Below are 6,000 nucleotides of genomic sequence, written 5' to 3'. Positions count from 1 at the left end.
AATGGAGGAAAGCAAACTACTGGATATAGAGTTCAGAACCATGGTTATAAGGTTAAAACTCAAGAATCTTCTAGAAACTGACGATAAATTTAGTGAGACCCTCCATAAATCTAGTGAGATCCTTGAGGATATGAAAAAGGACCAACTAGAAATTAAGCATACACTGCCTGAAATAAAGAATATTAAACAGAGATCCAACAACAGACTGGAGGATCCCAAGAATCAAGTCAAAGATTTGAAATATGAAGAAGCAAATAACAACCAACCAGAAAAGAAAAAAGAAAAAAGAATAAAAAAATATGAAGATAGTGTAAGGAGCCTCTGGGACAACTTCAAGCATACCAACATCTGAATTATGGGTGTGCCAGAAGAAGAGAGAGAGCAAGATATTGAAAACCTATTTGAAGAAATAATGACAAAAAACTTTCCCTACCTGTTGAAAGAAATAGACTTACAAGTCCAGGAAGCGCAGAAAACCCCAAGTAAAAGGAATCCAAAGAGGACCACACCAAGACACATCATAATTAAAATGCCTAGAGCAAAAAACAAAGAGAGAACCTTAAAAGCAGCAAGAGAAAAATAGTCAGTTACCTACAAGGGAGTACCCATAAGATTGTCAGCTGATTTCTCAATAGAAACTATGCAGGCCAGAAGGGAGTGGCAAGAAATATTCAAAGTGATTAATAGCACAAACCTACAACCAAGATTACTTTACCCAGAAAAGCTATCATTCAGAATTGAAGGTCAGATGAAGAGCTTCACATATAAGAAAAAGCTAAAGGAGTTCATCACCACCAAACCAGTATTATATGAAATGCTGAAAGGTATTCTTTAAGAAGAGGAAGACGAAGAAAAAAGTAAAGATACAAATTATGAACAACAAATACATATCTATCAACAAGTGAATCTAAAAATCAAGTGAATAAATAATCTGATGAACAGAATAAACTGGTGAATATAATAGAATCAGGGGCATAGAAAGGGAGTGGACTGACAATTCTCAGGGGGTAGGGGTGTGGGGAGTGCGGGAAGAGACTGGAAAATAATCATAAACCTATGGATGAGGACAGTGGGGGAGAGGTAAAGGCAGAGGGTGGGTTGGGAACCGGGTGGAGGGGAGCTATGGGGGGAAAAAGAGGAACAACTGTAATAATCTGAACACTAAAGATTTAATTAAAAAAATAAAGTGTGCAGTTTTATTAGATTTGACATATGTATACATTCATAAAACCATAAAGACAATCAAGATAATGAACTTATCTGTTACCCACAACTTTTCTTATGACCCTTGCTATTCCTCACCAAGTTCTACTCTTTTCTAGTCTCCAGGTAGCAACTGATCTGTTTTCTGTCACTAAAAATTAGTTTGCACTTTTAGAACTTCTTTTGAATGAAATCGTACAGTACACACTTGTTTTGTTTAGCTTCTCTTACTCAGCATAATTCCATGGAGATTCATCTGTATGAATGCACATATCAACAGTCATTTTTATAAGGGAGTTGAGTAATTGGTATAGATTTTCAGTTTTGCAAGATGAATATGTTCTGAATATAATGTGAATATACTTACAATACATAACTGTACACTTACAAATGGTTGAGATGATAAATTTTGTTATGCATTTTAACACAAAAATAAAATAAAATAAAAATATTTGTTGTGTTTTTTTTGTTTGTTTTTTGTGTTGTTTTTTTTAGCTCAGACAATTGATGAATTTTACTAAAATAAGGAAGACTGGGAAAAGGTGATATTTGTAAGGACCTGGCAGAATCAATTGTTCTCTTTTAGTCATGTTTGAATTTTAAAATTCTTGTTAGAGAGTCAAGAATTGAGATCAGTAAACAGATAGAGAATCACCAGAGGTCAGACTGCAGATGTTATTTTGGTAGTCAAAAGGGTATCAATAATATACAATACCATGGATCTGAAGGGAATACCTAAAGGGAAAGTCCGTTGAGAAGAGAAAGGACTTCAGGACAAGTCAAGGAGTATTTCAAATATATTATTCAGGCACAGGAGCAGGAGCCAGCAAATGAACCCGGGATTGAAAGACTTGCAAGTTATGGGAAACATCATAAGAAAGTGACAACACCAACGCCAAGAGAAAACAATGTTATAGGAAGAAATTACTCATTTGAGTTCAGACACTATTGAGAGATAAGGGAAGATGAGATTTATTTTAATGGCTTGATGGGTATGGAAGCTCTGTAAGTGTTAATTGAGAAGGAATTGGAAAGTGAGAAAGTAAAACTTTTGATACGTTCCTATGAAGAAATATGGTGACAAAAGGAAAAATGGGGTGGTGGCAATTATTTTTTAAACAGGGACATATTAAAGCAAGATTTTTAACTGATGAGAATGATTCAGTGCAGAAGGAGTAACTGATGGGATGAGGGGAATCAGCATGAGAAGTTTCTTGAATATATAAAAGGGCACATGGGTGAAGTTTGGTAGGTAATGGAGAGGCTTGGGAGAGTTAGAAGCTCTTGTAGGTGGCTACTATTTGCTCAGAGAAGAAAACTTTAGGCAATCTTATTTATTGTACTTAGTAAGATTGAAAATAACATACAGAAAAGGAAGATACTTATCTTGTTCACTAAATATCCCAAAACTTAACAAACGTTCTCTCATGTAACAGATACTTAATAGGAAATTCTTAAATATGAAAAGTATTCAAAATAAAATCATAAATAACTATCTTTTCAAAGTTCATTTGCAAATTATTTCTAAAATCATTAGGCCTAGAAAGATACTTTTTGTTTTCTTAATCTACTGCAGCAGCAAATACATAAAAAGTTCTCTAAATATTTACTCCAAATTCAAATCAGTAAGCTAAATAGAAAAAAAAAACTCTTTAAAAATATTAGGTGCATTATTTTAGTGGAAATGGTTTCAGGACACAGTAGAACACCAAAGGCCCTACAGTTAAGAATTTACTGTTGTAATTTGTTAAATCACTTATTCTTTCTGAGCCTTAGTTTCCTCATTTGTAAAATGGAGAGCAATAATACCCTCTTCACTACTCTGATGAAAGAGGTAAATAAGAATGTCTTAGTGGAAAATTTTAGGAAGACACATGTTATACAACAGGGAGATAATATTTAACTGACACTGTCTTTGAAAAAGAGTATGTAGAGATTCTTTCTCTGCACCCTGCCTCTCTAATAATATAACCAGATTAGTTTTCTGTGTCCTTAGAAGAATGATATATATATCTCCTCTCTAATAAAGAGGACATATGCTAATTGGTGGCACCCACAGCCAGTAAGAAGGGAATATGCTAATTGACTGCCCCGCCCTCAAAGATGGCGGCGCCTGCAGCCACAAGATGGAGGTGCCCATTCCCCTCAGCCTGGCCTTGCCACGTGCCTGCCTCCAGAGTCCTCCAGTCCCCTCATCCCTCCAGCTGCCCAGGGCCAGCCTGAGGCACAGGCAAACCTCACATTGCGGCTGCCCAGCTGCCCAGGGCTGCCCGAGGCTCAGGTAACCAGGACTGGCAGGGCTTGTACTGCCGGCAGTGGCAGCAGCAGAGGTGTGATGGGGCATTGCCTTTCCCTGATCACTGGGTTGCCTCCCACCCCTGAGGGCTCCCGGACTGTGAGAGGGGGCAGGCCAGGCTGAGGGACTCCCCCCTTCCAGTGCATGAATTTTTATCTGTCTATAGTATTCTCAAATACAATCAAAATCTTTAAATGGGACTGAGATCCACAAATATAAACATGGAATGTTCAGTATTCAAGGTTATAGGTTATTTTTTAAAAAATATATTTGTATTGATTTCTGAGAAGAAGGGACAGGGAAAGATAAAAACATCAATGATGAAAGAGAATCATTGATTGGCTGCCTCCTGCACATCCCACACTGGGGATCTAGCCCGCTTCCAGGGCATATGCACTGGCAGGAATCAAAGCCTGACCTCCTGGTTCATAGGTTGATGCTCAACTACTAAGCCATGCCAGCCAGGTGGTTCTAGGTTATTTTAATGTAATTAAAATATTTCTTGCCGAAACTGGTTTGGCTCAGTGGATGGAGCATCGGCCTGCGGACTGAAGGGTCCCAGGTTCGATTCCGGTCAAGGGCATGTACCTGGGTTGCGGGCACATCCCCAGTGGGAGATGTGCAGGAGGCAGCTGATCGATGTTTCTCTCTCATCGATGTTTCTGACTCTCTATTTCTCTCCCTTCCTCTCTGTAAAAAATCAATAAAATATATTTAAAAAAAGATTTAAAAAAAATATTTCTTTAAAAGGTTTAGTAGTATAGAGAAGTTTTACACTTGTCAAATATCTAAATGTATACTTCTTCCAGGAGACATATCTCATAAGTTGTCATAATTTGCAATTTTCAAGATTTATAGAACCATAATTTGTATAGTCATAAATTATTTTATTATACTTGTTTAATTTGTATAATGAAAAAATAAATATCAGATTAAAAATGAAACACACACACACACACACACACACACAAACTTCCATGCATTTAATATTTTTCAAACAGTATCACTGCTGATAACTGCTTATCAGGCTTTATACACATGGGGAAAAAGGCAACATGTAGTTCTAAGATAGATGTACTGCTCAGATCATTATAAGACTTTATACAATTTGAGACTGTTTTTCACTGAGGCTTATTTTTTGATCTAGTGTTCACATATTCTTGGTAACAAGAATATGCCACTCATAGTTAAAATCAGTTACTGCTCCCATAAAAATTGAATGTTTAAAAATAAGAAAAAAGCCCAGGCTATGTGACCCTTTCATTGCTCCCATAAAAATTAAAAGATGTGATTGTGTTTGAACCCTTTTGAAGGTTTGGGCAAAGGAACAGTGGAATATTTAACGAGACTAAGAAATCCGGCACAGTTGGTCTCAGACTCTAGGGTATGTGTAGGCATTATTGATGTCGCTTCTGTACAGAGATGTGCAATGTTCACTTGACTTTTATCAAATAGTGGATAAAAGAGAATTAATCCTGATAATTGTTATCCTATAAGTAATGGACTAAATATTGTTAAATTTAAAAATAAAGATATACAGATGTCAAGTAAATGTATTTATCAATGTTGTCTTGATTTAAAATGTTTTTGTTATTGTTTTTTGTTTTTGTCTTGAATCATACTTTCAGAACCCAAGAGTTAGACATAGTAGTAAAGCTGGAACTCAGAAATGTTTTTTAACAATTTAGTTTCAGCATTAAATAGAAAAAGCAAACAAACAGTAAACAATGAAAGTAGAAATGTGAAATTGGTGTGTTTGGAAAAGTCTACTAGGGTAACAGTGACTAGATTCAACATGCAAGGGCCATCATGATGAATGTTTACAACACTTTTTTGAGAGCCAATTATACTGTTTTTTTGTGCAGGGACTGGAGATCAGCCAGATCAGTTGTATGCACAAAGCTGCTTTGGTTCTCCCTTTTCAAACAAGAGCTGCAGAAAACGTTAGAGCAAGGTTGAAGCTTTATTCCTCTCTGGTAAGCGAAGCTTTCTTTTTCTTTGCAATGGTGAGAGTTTGATAAAAAAAAAAAATCCTTTTAAACCATAATGTGGTCAGGGAGCAGAGAAGCTGTTCTATGTTACAAGTCATAAACTGTTTTCTTTTCTTTTGAACTATTTTTTTCATAATGCTTTTGGGTGTGTGTTATATAGAAAAATAAAAGTGAAGCAGTAAGTCATATTGCCCATATTAAATTTGTATGGGAGGTAGGGGAGTCTTAAACTGCACTTCTGTTGAATGAAACGTGGTGTTATTTTATATTTTATACTGTAGAATTCCTGGTCAAAACACAGGGAAAAAAGTCAGTACTCTGATCCATGGCTGAGAGTGAGTCCATATGTTTGAGTTTTCGCCTGACCAATGGTGTCATTACTGCCCAGTAGCTCGTCTCCATAGAGCTTCAAGAATCCAACCTATTTTTGCCATTGGGTTTATTTGTAGACATTTTTGACTACTCTAAACTCTTTTTCATTCTAAAAATTGGAAAAGAGAAAATCTGGAA

The 6,000-nt window shown here is 36.2% G+C and overlaps 1 protein-coding gene across 1 annotated transcript in view; it reads left to right on the top strand.

Moving 5' to 3' along the window:
* Positions 1 to 6,000, top strand: part of MGAT4C (MGAT4 family, member C) — a 776,551-nt gene that overhangs the window by 316,236 nt on the left and 454,315 nt on the right. Inside the window, exon 2 of the mRNA XM_005882986.2 lies at positions 5,365 to 5,475. The gene's annotated coding sequence lies outside the window, so the exon portion shown is untranslated. The remainder of the gene's footprint in view (positions 1 to 5,364; positions 5,476 to 6,000) is intronic.

Source organism: Myotis brandtii, unplaced genomic scaffold, assembly GCF_000412655.1.
Source record: "Myotis brandtii unplaced genomic scaffold, ASM41265v1 scaffold745, whole genome shotgun sequence".
Taxonomy (NCBI): domain Eukaryota; kingdom Metazoa; phylum Chordata; class Mammalia; order Chiroptera; family Vespertilionidae; genus Myotis; species Myotis brandtii.
Note: the sequence above shows the minus strand (reverse complement) of the source record. Positions and strands in the feature narration are given on the sequence as shown.